The 16456-nt window shown below is 36.3% G+C and overlaps 1 protein-coding gene across 5 annotated transcripts in view; it reads left to right on the forward strand.

The window, feature by feature from the left end:
• Zbtb20 (zinc finger and BTB domain containing 20) overlaps positions 1 to 16456 on the forward strand; it is a 733810-nt gene that overhangs the window by 320700 nt on the left and 396654 nt on the right. Inside the window, exon 1 of one of the 5 annotated variants that reach the window (XM_038344642.1) lies at positions 12401 to 12690. The exons of 3 other annotated variants lie outside the window; for them this stretch is intronic. The gene's annotated coding sequence lies outside the window, so the exon portion shown is untranslated. Of the gene's footprint in view, positions 1 to 12400; positions 12691 to 12731; positions 12761 to 16456 lie in introns of those variants that run through there. One more of the 5 variants, XM_038344641.1, reaches the window with a different exon arrangement.

The following is a 16456-nucleotide window of genomic DNA, read 5'->3' on the forward strand; positions in this document are numbered from 1 at the left end:
ATTAAGACACAGCTACTGTGTCCAAGTTAAAACAACAGAGTTGTGAAGACAGCCTCCACTAGATACATGATTATCACACGAGTTTTGTGATGGCAAAAGCACACTGCGTTTACATACCATATGCATGTATTTGAGTTTCCTTTGTCTTCAGTAGTGTTAAAATATCCCTTATCGTGCCTTTGTAGTCATTTGGACTGTCTTCAGATTGTTTATTTTTAAAAGACATTTTATTAGTGGTTATGACATTGTAGCACTGCTCTGATATCTTTGCTTATGAAAAAAGGCAAATTTATAGTACTGATAGAGAACATTGAGCACTCCATCCTTTCCTTATGGTCTGTCCATAATCCTGGTAGAACTCCACTTCCTCTGGAATGTGATTTAAAAACAAGTGAAATTTAAAAAAAGGCATGGGACTAGAGAGATAGCTCAGCTGTTAAGAGCAGTGACTGTTCTTTCAGAGGAACAGAATTCAGTTCACAACACCCACATGGGACCTCAGAACTCTCTATAACTCCACTTCTAGTGGCTCTATCCCCTTCTTCTGGCTTTTGCAATTACCGGTCCTTCACATGGTAAACAGACATACATGCAGGCAAGACCCCTACACATAAAGTAGATAAACAGATTTGTATGAAGATAGACATACAGACATACAATTTTAAGAAAGAAAAAAATGATATATAGTGCCAAGAACTACCTGTCTTCATAGGGTAGTACCTGGCCCAACTCCGCCATGTGAATTGAAGCTAATGTATCTATATGGATCTGTGATCTGGGATAATATATCTTTCTGTTCATGCTATATCGAATTACCATCAACTTAGCATTTACAACAGATCTGTTATTTCACTGTTCTCTAGCAGTTTACCTTGGCTCTCACCAGTTTCTTTGTTCTTGGTTTCATGAGGCTGTCATAAAGGTCTGCATTGGTTGAGTTCTTTCTGGGTCTGAGAAAGATTCCAATTCTGAACTCCTGTTTTCATAGCTCTGAAATGAAGCTCCCCCTTTCCTCGCTGCTGACTGGCCGAGGCCATCCATAGCTCTGTGAGTGCTGTCCTCATATCCTGTGGGATCCCTCTGACTTCCCCTTTTACTGAATCTCTTTTTAAAATTTTAGTCCTAAAAGTTATCTTTGTTTAGGTTGACTTGAATGAGCCCATCTGCACGGTCTGTAGTAATCTCACTGTTGAATGATCATAACGATAGCTACACCTGTATAGTTCCTCTGACATATACTGTGACAGGATCATGTACTAGATATACTGGCTACTGATTTATAGGAATTTTGGAGGTATAATTATTTTGCTTATCACAGAAAATTGTAAGAGTGTGCCATTTCAATGATGTATATTTCAGGTAATTCTGAGTGTTGGAGTTGAGAGTGTTCCCAGAAGTAAGTCAGTTTACTTAACGACTAGTATACTTTTTTCCTAATATAGCTTATAGTACTTGGTAAAACTGATAGTCCAACTTGAACAATAAGGTCAAGTAGAAACATGGGCAATAAGAATAAGGCCAGGAATTGGAGGCGACATTCACATGCATCTGACAGCATTGTTCAAGATTGACTCTGATGTTTGGGATATGGGGTTTCTTTGGATATTAAGAAAGAAATTCCAGCAATTCCACAGGATTATGGTTTCTCTTATACTGTTTTACTAAGGAATAACTGAGCTTGCCAGCAACTTAGAACCTAGTATAATTTAAAAGAAAATGTCCAGAGATTAGAAAGATAAGGAAGGAAAGTTTCCAGTAAATAAACAGAATTTCCCAAGTAAAAATGGAATGATTAGCACAGTCAAATTGTAAAACTTGAATACTAACTACAAATTTTAGTCTAATTGCAAATAAATCATAAAGATATATTTATTAATGTTTCAAATGTCAGAATCTAGTTTTAATTTAATAAATCTTACTTACATAGTCAATTATCCACTAAAAGCAAGGATAATTATAGGTAAATATGTGTTTATATTTTTCTCAAAATATATTCGGTTGTGCTATTCATGTATTTATGTTGGTTTAATTTATAATTGATTTCTGAGTTCATAATTGTATAATTAATAATAAAATACAGACATAACGAAGCATTATTGTTGTTCTCATAGGACAAATAAACTCACAGTAGCCCCCATGCATGGACACATTCATAGGATATGTGCAAATCTTCTGAACATATATAAAGTACATGTAGTTCATTTAGGTATATCTATTATATCTGTTTCACTTCTTAAATAGTGACTATACTCTGTACAGAATACCTCATAAGAGAACATATTTTATACCTATAAATTCACATGAACGTACATAGCATCCTCCTTTGTTTCTAAAACAAGAAAGTGTTGGTGTTTAAACAAGTTATATGTGATGAACACTGAGTGAAGTATAGGACAGCATAAACTTACTATGTCAGAATTAATTGTCACCTTCACTATTTCACATTAGATATATAATATTAAGAATGTCAGTTAATCATTTGTGGCCTCAGTTTCCTCACCTATTAAAATAAGAACGAAACTTCTCTCATTTATATTGTACAATTGATGTTCCAATAAAATGAACTGAAGTTAACTTAAGGCACCGAAAAATTATAAATTCCTATGGAAAACATTTTTATGAAATGATTTCTGTTATTATGGTTAAAGAATGGTCTGCATCTTCAAACATGAAATCTAGATAAAAATGGAAACTAATTTATTGCTCTATTTTTGTGTCTGTTTTAGTTATGGTTTTTTTGTGTCTGAGGAGTTTGTAGTTACAGTTAAGTAATTAGTAAAGAAAACAATTTAGTAAAGAAAACAAGCAAATTAGTATGTAGTTGGTTTTAATGTTGTTACTTGTGCTAAAGCTAATCAGGACAGTATTAGTTATCACTGAAGTGACTAAAAGGGAAGACTTTAGAATTAATGTTCAAAATATATAGAATTGCTATAATATATCTTGCTTGATAATTTTCTCTATTTTGTTATTTAGTTCATTAGTAAAGCTATATCTTACTTAATTCTAAATTTTAGTAACAATAAATTACAAAACTCAAGAGCATCCTGGTTAAATGGGAATCATGGTGGCAGGTGTGTGTGTGTGTGTGTGTGTGTGTGTGTGTGTGTGTGTTTGTGTGTGTGTGTTAGCAGCAGGCTGTTTTCATTTTCCATTCCTTGTCTCCAAATCCTTGCTCTCAGGCATGTATTTTGATTTGACAGAGATAAATAAATGTTTTTTCAGCTAATGGATGATTGTAAGGTATTGGGTTGAATTTTAAAGTTTGCTAAGTGCTTTGAATACATACATACATGTATGTATCATTTATGTGTGCATATTTGTGTGTTTATATGCTCACCAGCATACATGTGCATAACTGTGTGCATTATCTACAGGCATTTGTAATGCGCTTTCTCTTTATCCTCTCTTTGGAGATGAGGTTTATCATTATTTATTCCTGAAGGAGCCACTGGACCTTACAACAACTGAGCTTTGTAAATTAAAGAGCTGGGTATCCAGTTCAGTTGAAAGTAACCCTTCTTCTGTCTCTTCCTAACTATTCCAGTTATAACCCAAACATTTGAATTGGCATGGGTGACAGAAGAAGAAAGGGCTAGCCAGAAGGAAGGGCTGACTCTTCCTTCCTCTCGTCCCTACTGTTACCCCTGTATTCTCTCTTTCTATAGTCCTTTTTTCCTTCCCCTTATCTCCATTCTACCCTCCTTCCATCCTCCTTCCCCTCCTTTTTTCTTCAACTTTCTTTCCTTTCTTCTTTTATTTCTTGTCTTTTTTCCCTTTTTTGACCTCTCCAGAGCCTACTTTGGGTGATGGTCAAACTTTATTGAATGCTATTATTTTTCTTGTCCTCATTGATTCAAACATTATCACTTTTCTTACCACTTCAATTTTCAGAACATTCTTCGCTGTCTTCTAAGAGTGCCTCTGTTCTGAAGAAATTATTTTTACATAAGAAGACGGAGAAATTAGGGGAAAATTAATAGCTATGTGTCATTCACATTCATTTTCAACATTTTGGCTCTCTGTTTGATCTTCATCTAGAAAATATTTTCTCATTGAATACAATAAATAATTGATTTAGGAATAATTATTATATTAAATAGATTAAATGAATGTGGAATTATTCTATTCAGTAGTATAACTGATCTCTTTAGAAGACATAGACAGGACCATCTCCAAGTTCTATGGAGAACAGAAAATGAATTCACATTACAGGTTGAAACATGCTATTACTGTAGAAAGGAACTACATTTTCTTTACACCCAACAGTATATTTGTATCGTAGCTATTATTTTTTAGTAAAAATAAGTTTTAAAAATTAAGAAAGGTTTCTCAGTCCTCCTCCGCCATCAGCCACATTCAGAGAGTCCAGTTTGGTCCCCTGTTCCATCAGTCCCATTCCAACTGGACTTGGTGGTCTCCCGTTAGATCTGTCCCACCGTCTCAATGGGTAAACACACTATTCACGGTCCTGACTTCCTTGCTCATAATCTCCCTCCTTCTGCTCCTCATCGGGACCTTGGGATCTCAGTCCGGTGCTCCTATGTGGGGCTCTGTCATTTTCTCCATCCAATGCCAGGTGAAGGTTCTATGGTGACATGCAAGATATTCATGAGGATGGCAATAGGATCAGGACAACGGCAATGAACATGACCTCTACAGCATGGACGGGCTCACTGTGAGCCTTGTCAGTTTGGTTGCTCACCTTCCTGGGCTTAGGGGGAGCTGGGAGGACCTTGGACTTAACATAGTGAAGGGAACCCTGATGGCTCTTTGTCTTGGAGAGGGGTGGAGTGGTGGGGGTATGGGTGGAAGGGAGGGGAGGGAAGGGGGAGGAGATGGAAATCTTTAATAAAAAAAAAGAAAAAAGGAAGAAAGGGATGATTGCATTATCAAAATGTTGCTAAGCAGAGTTTCTTGTAGAATTTTATTTTTCCAGGTGGACTGACTTACTGTCAAAAAGTCAAGTTGATTATTCTTTGAATTAATTTGATAATTGGCTGAATAACATGTTATTGCCAGTTAGAAAAGGTAGAGTTTTAAACTGTGTAGTAAAATAGTTGCTAAGACTATTTGGTCATTTTTGTTTATTTTTCTTAAACACTCCAGTGGAATAGTTCATGTAGTTATGACGTCCTATTTTATGTTGTATTCTTCCTTGACTTATCTGCTGTATGTGCATAAAACACACACACACACTTCCTATTCCACCATTGACTCTTTTGAGAAAAGTAAGCTTTTTACGTAAAAGCACTTAGAACATTACTTTTAGAAGAGTTTATTTCACTCATTTAATTCACAACTTCTTTGTTGTTGCTATATTTTGAAGAACGTTTAAAAACATTATGTGTCCAGTGTGCTCTGAGTATGTGTGTGCGCGTGCGTGTGCATGCTCATCCACATATGTGGACGTCCATAAATGTGCAGTTACCATAGAGTACAGATTACTTAGAGCTGAACTTACAGGTAGTCACTTTCCTATTTGAGTGCTGGGAAACAAATTCAGGTCCTCTGGAAGAACAGCAAGTGAACTGAGCCATCTACCTAGTTCATTGGAGAACTTCTTTCCTTTTTTTTAATGCTACTAGGGACTTGAACCCAGGGTGTCATGCACCTCAAGCAAGAATTCTCCCAGTAAGGAATTTGCCCTGCTTGTGCAAGGCTTCTTGGAAGTTTTTTAAGCTCACTTCCATATTATTTCCACTCCTACCTTCTCTTACTCTTTTTTAATCTCATGACTTTGTTTCCAGGAGTCATTACACTTAGAATCATTTCCAACTTCTCATCTAAACACTTACCTTTGAATTATGGTATAGTTTCAAATCCTGCTTATGCGAATTCTTTTTTTTTTATCATATAATTGCTTTTATTTATGTGGTAGATCATTGATTATGGAGTTTACCTCTTACCCATTTTTGCCCACCCCTTCCTACTACAGTGATGTTCTTAGAGTCAGTTAACAAATCATTATCCAGGTGGTTAGCTACGTGAAAGATTTTAATACATAGAGGAAATGACATTTCTTTTTTTGATTTTTCTTTTTTTATTAAAAATTTCTGCCTCCTCCCCGCCTACCATTTACCTTCCCCTTCCCCCTCCACTCCCCCTCCCTCTCCTGTCTGAAGAGCAGTAAGGGTTCCCTGCCCTGTGGGAAGTCCAAGTTCCTCCCCGCTCCATCCAGGTGTAGGATGGTGAGCATCCAAACAGGCTGCCCCCTCCCAAAGCCAGTATGTGTAGTAGGGTCCAAATCCAGTACCATTGTCCTTGGCTTCTCAGTAGCACTCATTGTCCGCCATGTTCAGGGAGTACGGTTTTATCCTGTGCTTTTTCAGACCCAGTCCAGCTGGCCTTGGTGAGCTCCCATTAGATCAGCCCCACCATCTCGGTGGGAGGTAATACCCCTCGCAGTCGTGACTTCCTTGCTCATGTTCTCCCTCCTTCTGCTCCTCGTTTGGACCTTGGGTGCTCAGTCTGGTGCACCAATGTGTGGCTGTCTCTGTTTCTATCCATTGCCAGATGAAGGTTCTATGGTGATATGCAAGATATTCATCAGTATGACTATAGGATCTGGCCTTTCCCTGCTCCCTTGCCTCAGCTGCCCAAGGAATTAGCTGGGGGCATCTCACTGGATACCTGGGAACCCCTCTAGAGTCAAGTCTCTTGCCAACCCTAAAATGGTTCCCTTAATTAAGATATATACTTCCCTGCTCCCATATCCACCCTTCCTATATCCCAACCATCCCATTCCCCCAAGCTCTCCCCATCCTCTCCTTCACACTTTTCTCTCCCCATCTCCCCTTACCCTCATCCCATCCTGCCCCCAAGTTCCCAATTTTTGCCCGGCAATCTTGACTACTTCTTTACACCATGATTCTTTTATAAGGTAGCCTTTTCTCTACCAGTAATGTTTGTGAGTTATCCCATCCTCATTAAGCTGCCCATCTTAAATAAATGTCAGTAGCTCCATATTTACCTTCCTTCCATAAATGTTTCCTTTTTGGTTTTTTGAGACAGCATTTCTCAGTGTAGCTTTGGAGCCTGTCCTGTAACTTTTTCTGAAGACCAGGCTTTCCTCAAGCTCACAAGATCCACCTGCCTCTGCCACCCGAGGGCTGGGATTAAAGGTGTGCTCCATCACCGCCCAGCCCATAGATGTTTCTAAGAAGCTGAAGACTTGCTGTTCCCTGTGCACTGACTATAACTTTGTTTTTAAATCAGTGTCCTGTAGAATAACTTAAAACTAAAAGTCTATGTTCTATGTATTAAATCATCTAGATGCCATTCAAATCCAATACTGTTTTGTATTAAGGAAGAATGAACTGGTCCCGAGGAAGAGTTCCTGACAAGTGAAGGGCCATGTGGAAGTGCCATGCACTTTTTGCCATTTGTTTTATTTACCCCAGGAATCTGCCCATATTTTAGGTTCTTAAACTCTTTTAAGATAAGCCTATAAGTGATCATGATAATATTGGAAAATTGGCATAATATATGAGGTTATAATTAAACTAAGAATATAGCAAATGTTCGAAACTGACTGTCTTGCCTAGTTCTTGCCTTAGAAATTACCCACTATTTTCGAATTGAGTAAGGTATGAAATCATATTGGATGATAAACTAAGTATTTATCTACAGTGTCTGCCAGACTTAGGTTATTCAATAAATAAAATACTAGATTACAGTTGAATTAAGATCAAAGGCTGTGAGTGGGTGAGGATATGTGGACTTTTAGTCTTAACAGGTTGTCCTCCTGAGCAGGATGCAGGGCCTGTAGCCCCACATGCTAACCAACCAGGGGGGCCCTGTGCTTCTCAGGACACCATGCTGTTGAGCCTCCCACTGTGGCTCTGATTTTGGCAGCCACACCAGAATCAGCTCTTTGATCCTTGGAGTGGCTCCTGCCACAGTAAGTGGTTCTGTTTGTTTTGTCCTTCCTTTTGGTCATTACTCCCACCTGGCAGTACAAGACAAAAACTAGGAGGTGGGAGGGAGTAGTGAGAGGACATTTTTGGAACATGGTATGACAAGCATGAAAGGCTGCCTTCACTGACCTGGTTCTAAGACCACATCGCTGTCATGTCTGCCAACTCATTAATGATGAGTTTATTTTGTATATCACACAAGAGTGCTGAAAAGAACATTTTCCCATTCTGTTTTCTCGTTACTGGGGTCTTAGATCCACCATAAAATGCATCCATCCATACAAAACAAAAGCAGCTCTACCCCTTGCATTTTTATAGTCTTCCTCCGTAAGTGTCTGGATATTTTTGTAAACATCTACTTCATTTTATGCTTTCTTACTAGAAAAAATAGTATCTCCAAGATATTTAAAAATAAATTAGGATGTCATCTTTTCATATAAATATCTTGTTTTAATATATATTTTGTTGAAAAATAATTTTATCAAGTACAGTATGCTATGCTGATCTATGTATATATTTGTGAAAATATTTAACCAAGATTATTTACATATCCATAAATTTACTGGCAGGACACTTTATTTATATTGTCAATAATTTTGTAGTAGTCGCAGTTTACATCAATACACCATTTGATAAAGAACATAAAAATGATTATACCTATTTTATAGTGAGGTGCTGAATGCAAGATGGTTCTACAAAGCCAGAAGACATACTGAAAAGGCATCAAAGTGTCCAGGGTTAGAGAAACACTAATAGTAATATGGAGGATACATGTGATTATACTAACTGGTGACTTCTACATGTAGTCCCAGTTAAGCTATTCAGTCTCTTTTAAATAAAATTTAGCCAGGTAGTGGTGGCGTATGCCTTTAATCCTCAGGAGACAGAAGCAGGCAAATCTGAGTTCAAGGCCAGTCTGTCTACAGAGTAAGTTCTAGAATAGACAGGGCTATACAGAGAAATGCTGTACCAATCAATCAATCAATCAATCAATCAATCAATCAATCAATCATATAAATAAAAATAAAGCAATGTTATATTAATTTTAATTACAGAGTAAACAAAACAAAAGGACAAACAGGCAGAAAAAAATTCTTTCCTAAGATTAGAAAATGTCTCTCAAAGCAACTATGAACTCAAGCATATTAATATATTCATAATAAAATTAAAAAGGCTCACAATCACTTGATGAAAACAAAAATACGAAAGAAATTTCATTCATGTCCCTTATCTTGTGTGTGTAATGGTAACTTTATTAATTGATTTGATATATATTTATTGAGAATCTATTCGGTTTCAGAAACTGGAAATACTAGCACCAAGAGATGAACAAGGCATAGTTTACAAGAAGTTTATAATTTAATCACCAGAGGCTAAAGGAAAATATCCACCTCTAAACAGAAAACTATAAACATAGCACACATATTCAGAACAACATGCAATGGGGTTCTTCTCTGTAACACAGGAACTGTTTCTGAAGGTAGAACTGGAGTACAGGGGTGGAAGAACATTCTACGGGAGGTATCTATATTCTGTCAGCTGTTTCTTACAGACAAGTATTGCAGAAATATTAGAAACATTTTCAAAGAAAAACTATCAGACTACAAAATCCAGTTTGTTTTTAATAACTTATTTATATTTATTGTTTAAAGCAGTCTTTAATAGTGTTTTGTGTCATTTGATCCAAAAACTATTCAACCTTGATTCTGTGCATTATGCTCCATTCTGAATTGTTAAAATGCCATATACTATGCGCTTCTCAATGAGCTTTAATGCTGTACATCTTCAGTATTTTTTTATCCATTAATAGTTGTTTAGGAATGAGGGAACTGAGAATCAGAGAAACTAAATATTTTGACCCTGGGCATGTAACTAATAAGTGAAAAATCTATTTTTCAGGCTCAGATATTTCTGACCCAAAGTCTCCCTTCCTCTTTTTAAACTACTCTTTTCTTTGTCTCATGGTATAGATGACTTTGCATTGGTTCATACAAGTATATGTGGTTTGAATAAGGGAAGTGTGTCACACACTCTTGTGGGCTTGCTAGCTTGCTTTAACCACTTGAACCCATGTCCAACACTATCAGCTTTCCATTTTTTTCTCCTAATGCATCCTACTAGCCTGGAGATAGCATCATATTACATTCCAGTTTTATTTGTGAGGGTACATTTACATTCACTTTTAAACAACTCAAAACCATCTAAGTTTCTTAGATTAAAGACAATATGAGAAATGGTATATGTGACTTTGTAATTATAGTATAATTAGGCTACTTTTGTTAGGTATTTGTTACAGAGGTCTTTATACTTAGGGTTTTACTATCCAGTTTTACTACATGTGAATTTTATTATTTTTTAAATTAAAATAGAAATGAGACCTTCCTCAATTTTTATGGTGATAAGTGAGATGTTTATGTAAACATATGTTTATATAAAATTCTTACATCAGTCACCAACATATAGAGAGTACTCAATAATCTTAATTATTATTATAAATGATTGGTATATTAATAGGTAATGCAAGCTTAATAAATATTTAGTGAATGGATAAATGAACTATATAATTTCTTTAAATGGCTACATATGACCAATGTATTAGTTTGATATTCTGAATGCTTCTTTACACTTTGCATATCATATAATACAAATGTTCAATAGCCCTAAGAATGTCATTCAGTTTCCAAAAGGACTTAGTAGCTCTGAAGGAGCCATGTTAGGAAATAACATTTCTTTCCCCACTTACCATTTGCAGCTCTTTGTACTGCATAGCCATTCTCTGTCAGGAGCTTATGTGTGGCCACTAAGTAATATATACTTTCCCCTTCTTGTAATAGTCATGCAAATATGATTTATCTTTTAGCATAATATAAATAGAAGTGATCATGTATGCATGTGGTGAGCAAAAGATAAATGGTCAGGAAAACACAAAAAGGCAGCGTGTACTTCTATACTCTGTACTTTCCTGAGACACCCAGAATACATTGAGAACCAGAAGGGCAATGCACATCACTTTCTGAGCCTGGACTAGAGATGCCGCATACCTCCCTGAAGAAGGCAAGTCATTATGGTTTGAGAAGGACTTTGTTTCTTAATACATTTGCTTTTAAATCCTGAGCTGTTTACTGTCTAAGGCATTTATCTGATATTACTATGCACTAAATCCCTCAGTTCCTAGAACTGCTAATCTGATTCTGATAATAGTTTTAGAAAGGGTTCAAAGGTTTACCTCCCGTAGAATGTTCTTCCACCCTTGTACTCCAGTTCTACCTTCAGAAACAGTTCCTGTGTTACAGAGAAGAACCCCATTGCATGTTGTTCTGAATATGTGTGCTATGTTTATAGTTTTCTGTTTAGAGGTGGATATTTTCCTTTAGCCTCTGGTGATTAAATTATAAACTTCTTGTAAACTATGCCTTGTTCATCTCTTGGTGCTAGTATTTCCAGTTTCTGAAACCGAATAGATTCTCAATAAATATATATCAAATCAATTAATAAAGTTACCATTACACACACAAGATAAGGGACATGAATGAAATTTCTTTCGTATTTTTGTTTTCATCAAGTGATTGTGAGCCTTTTTAATTTTATTATGAATATATTAATATGCTTGAGTTCATAGTTGCTTTGAGAGACATTTTCTAATCTTAGGAAAGAATTTTTTTCTGCCTGTTTGTCCTTTTGTTTTGTTTACTCTGTACGTATATGTTCAGCAGGGCTCAAGTGTACTTTTGTGAGTGATTGCATGATAGAACCACATGGAAAGTGATAGTAATTCTCACTTTGGTGTACATGCTACCTGATTTAGTGCTTTGTTCAAGCACTTCTATCTATATGCTTTTAAAAGATGCATGGGTAGTGTCCGTGAGCTGGGAAAGTCTTAATTTCAACCAGAATTCTTAGACCAATAACTGTGACCTACCTGAACAAATCCCCCATTGTTGCTTCCTGTTTTGAGGACTGGACCTGAGAATATTTATAGGGACTAACTGAAATGTCCAGTCTCATACAGCCTAAGAGAAACCGAGACACTTACAACTCAAACTTCTGTGTTCCTGGCTGTTACACAAGCTCACTGAGAAGTGCTGTATATGTCTGATTTCTCAACTTCACCATGCAGTAAACTTTTGCAATCCCGAGGCAAGAGACCTCCTTTGTAAATGTTGTCTGCCCAGGGACAGTGTTGGCACCCAGGAGGCCCTAGCAGATAAAAGTGGAAGAACATATGGCTTCCATCTGAGTACAAATTGGTGAGCATAACATGGTAATTCAGCTGCAGTGTCCCTACACTGTAAACTGAAGGAGTACGCTTAGAGGTGTTTATAAACGGCGTCTGAATTCTCCCACTCTGCCCCACCCCCATTCCACTGTATTTTTATCGGCCTGAATCATAGCCATTCTGCGTCGCAGACTCACTGTGTTATTTGTGAAAATGGCCAGCATGTGGAATTATTAATTAAAGCTAACAAATCACCCTGACGAGCTGTGCCCTGGCATGGCTGAAGGTTGATTGGCGAAAGTGTTCTCCTTTAGAGAAAAGACTTTTTGTGCTTATGACGCAGTCAGGGACGGATTATTGAATATGCAAGTTAGAAGAAAAATCACAGGACAAGCAAATTGAGTATTTACTGGCAAATAATTGCTCTCTTAAGCTGTGGCTCTCTTCCTAAATTCTTAACATTCCCGAGGGTTAGAAAGAAACACAGAAAAAATGCATCGGTACAGAGTTCATTTTAAAAAAAACCACATAGACTGATGTTTGAGACTTGTTCAGGTAAGTGTGATTGTGTGTGCTTGGGAAGTGAACGACCAAGCAGAAGATGGGAAACATGGCTGGGAGTCTGGTGAGTCATTATGGGAACATGCTCAGCATATTTCTAAGTTGAGAATTTAGTTTCCGTGCTACATTTATTGTGAAAGTTAGAATCATGAAAAGGAAAAAGTGTTTTCTCAAATTGTTTGTCTTTATTAGCAGAAAAAAATGTGGTAATGTTTTGTCCCAAAAATAGTTTCACTTTTGCTCAGATATTTGTGTCCATGTACAAATAATGATTTGATCTAAAGATCTGTTGTTATTTTCAATGTTGTTAATTATGATGCATCTTAACAGTGTCCCAGACATGTGTGGGGATAGCTATTGCATTTATTTTTTTAACGTGAACACTCTTTTACATTAGAACCTAGCTGGTACTTGTTGAAATTTCTACAGGAACATGAAGTTTTGAAGTAGTTGTTTAAGCTTTGCACTCCTATAATAACGAAAGTGTTCTTATTGTCAGTATGTGTGTGTGTGTGTGTGTGTGTGTGTGTGTGTGTGTGCACATGTGTGTTTTATCTGGAATCTTGATGAGACTCCTGAGTTTTGAAGATACTGTAAGATACAGGAAACAACTTTAAAATCTTTCAAAACTAAACACAGTGCATAGAAATATAGAAGTATGGAAATAAGGCTCATGTATAAAATGACGATATTAAACAGAGACCCTTTTTAAGTGCAGTTAGACTATGTGAACAGCACCACAAAAATGTGTGTATGTACTGAGGATGAATTACATGTTCTTTGAAAACCTAGAAAAGGTGCTGTCATCGACAACAGACTGTTTTTGAAATGAAAATAATTGGCTGGCGAAATAGCATTTTAGGCTTATATTAACTCCGAATAGCATGGATTTAAAACAAAGACATAAATATAATTTAGACTAAATTAACTAATTAATAATTGCAAAGTGCTTTAACAATAAAACATCGACATGATAATAATAATAGGAATAAGAATAAAATGGAAAAATCTAACAGTTACACAAAAATTAAACCATAGTCAACTACATAAGCTTTCAGAAACTCAGTATTTTCTAGTATAAATAAATGAAACAGATGTTTTTTGGCCTTCTAATCTGTTTCTTTTGCCAAACATCATTGTATTAGTTAGGAGTCTTTCCTTACTATATTCTCTGTTTCTTGAAGATTAGTTTGTTTTAGCATGTAGGCTAGAGCTCAAAAGAAAGTTTAGAAAATGTATTTTTTTAAAGACTGAATGAATCCCCACTGGATCAGTTTTCCTCAGATCATGAGACAGCTTCCTTAAAGTTTCCTGTGAGTATTAGAGAGCAAATTTGGTCCGTTATTTTGAAATAGCAAAGAGGGCATTTAAAGCATATGTTCAGAGAGCAAGCCATCTGCCTTCTTTGTTATAAGTATCACAGCATTATGAGGACTTGGAAAGGCTTGAAAATTGAGCCAAAGTCCTGATCAAGATCTTAATACCGAGCACTCTGATTTATGTAAGTGTTTAGCTACCCCATCCCCCCTTATTTTTAGAAAATACTGTTATTACTTTATGATACGTACTGCCAAAGTGTTATAGAATGATATGATCCCATGGCAAGTTAATGATGATCTGATCTCTTTCATTTAACCCACTAAATATGAATATTTTGTCAAGTTTTGAGCTTGTTATTGGTGCTGAAAATCACAGTGACTTAGAGAAATAGAAGGTGTTGACTATTGGAACAAAAATGAAATCCAGCTGCTAACTTCTGAACTATGTGCAGAGAAGTTGTAGAAAGCATGCATGGGCCAGATTCAAGCACTACTGTAACCCAACTGTGTTGTAGTGAGAATATGGATCAGTTTGAGTTGTCTATAAGAAGAGGGGTTGACAGCAACAGAAAACAATACAAGTGTAAATTGGAATTATTCCTAGAAGGCACTACTATATTTCCTTAGCAACTGGAAGGATTTGAAAATCAAAATATAATAAAAGAATCAAAAATCATATTTGGTTCTAAATGTAGTAATACTTGTAGTGTTATCCTGAACATTCTATAGTGGTCATGTAAGGACAGACCAAGATGAGTGCAATTATAGGATATCTAACTTGCAAACAGAACACTTCTCCCTTACCTAAACTGTACTCACATCAGACCGGCCTGGGTAGTTCTTTATCAAAGGGAAGCAAAGTCAGATTACAAATTCTCAGTGGTTTTCAGGAGCATGCACTTGGATATGTTGATTGTGTCAATGACCTTTTTTAGTCTAAAAACTAAACAGAAATACTCTAAAATACCTACAGTTGATATTCATATCAACAAAATTAATGGCCTGGTGATAGAAATGATTCTCTAGTTCCTATAGATCGTCTACTAGTAGAATTTTAATTTTGTACCTCTACAAATTGCAGAACTACAGGTGAATGTACCTGGTGAATGTTTCATTGAGTAGTCTTTAGCATATGAGAAATCTGTTATTTTTAGGAAGTTAATTTTAATAAAGGAATTTGTGTGTGCTTGATTTATATACCAAATGTACATGCATGCACAGATACATATTTTAATTTTGCTATTTTTAATACCTTGTTCCAATTAAGCAATTTAGATGGGTTGACAGAAATAAACAGATAGTAAAACAAAGTACATGAATTATAAGAATGTAATAAAGATAAAACAAAATGATAAACCAAAATAGGTATAAAAGTGGAACCTGACATGAGGTGAACACAGACCACTCACTGGATAACTCAGCCTTTTGGCAGTCAAGTAAACAAGTGTGACAAGTTATGCATTCACAGCATCTGCGAAATGAAATAACTTTTCTCATTCATCACTTTTTTTGTAAAATGATGTACTCAGAATTTTAGAAACAACAGTGCTAAGATGTCAGGAAACTTCCATGAAAAGAATTATGGGTTAAAGTCCTAAAAATTCATCTTATAAGTAAATGCAGCCTTTCCTTGAGACGCCGACGTGTTAGTAATCTCTTCTCTTTGGATAAGAAGATGTGTGGAGTTGAGGTGAGGGAGGAGGTGAAAGGAAGAGAGTGAGAGGATCAGGACTGGAATGGGGGAGAGGGGATGTGAGTACTGTCAAGTGGACCAGACCAAGTTCTTATGGACTGTGGGGAGTTAAGAGGAAAGGAAATCTTCAAGCTATTAAGTGTAAATAACTAATTATATATTGTTAGGACAAGTCAAACAGACTACTTTTGTTGTAGCCACTGAAGCACATTTTCCCACATAAACCTCTTGAAGCAGCGTCGCTGTCCCTAGTTGTGTATAAGGCGCTGCTCTGTGGCAGCCGTTGTTTTCCACTTTCACTTTAAACATATTTGGAGTCTTTTCAAAGGTTTAAAAGGTTTATTAAAAAGTCATTTCTGCCTTAAAATTTAGCATTTTTCACCTTTGCCTTCTCTCGTTCTTCAAAAATTTTAACAAGCTGTCTAGTCTTCTCACAATTTTGATGATTAAGTCACATTCGATGGCTAGTCATCACTTGCAAAGGGTGACACATAGTGATTTCTTTATATACTGCCATGAGGCCAGGCCCTGGAAAGCCACACAATGACCACCTGTAGCAGGAACACTAAGGCAGTTGTTAGAAATTTAGAATTCCCAAATCAAAAGCTGTGCTTATGGCACTTGAGCATCTACAGTATAGAGGATTTTCTAAGTTAGTCATGTACATTAGAATTTGAAAACAAGGGTTTTAAAACTGACCTTAAACTTTATAGTATATGAACCACAACTGGCGAATATTCATTATAAC

Source organism: Arvicola amphibius, chromosome 10 (assembly GCF_903992535.2).
Source record: "Arvicola amphibius chromosome 10, mArvAmp1.2, whole genome shotgun sequence".
NCBI classification, from domain to species: Eukaryota; Metazoa; Chordata; class Mammalia; order Rodentia; family Cricetidae; genus Arvicola; species Arvicola amphibius.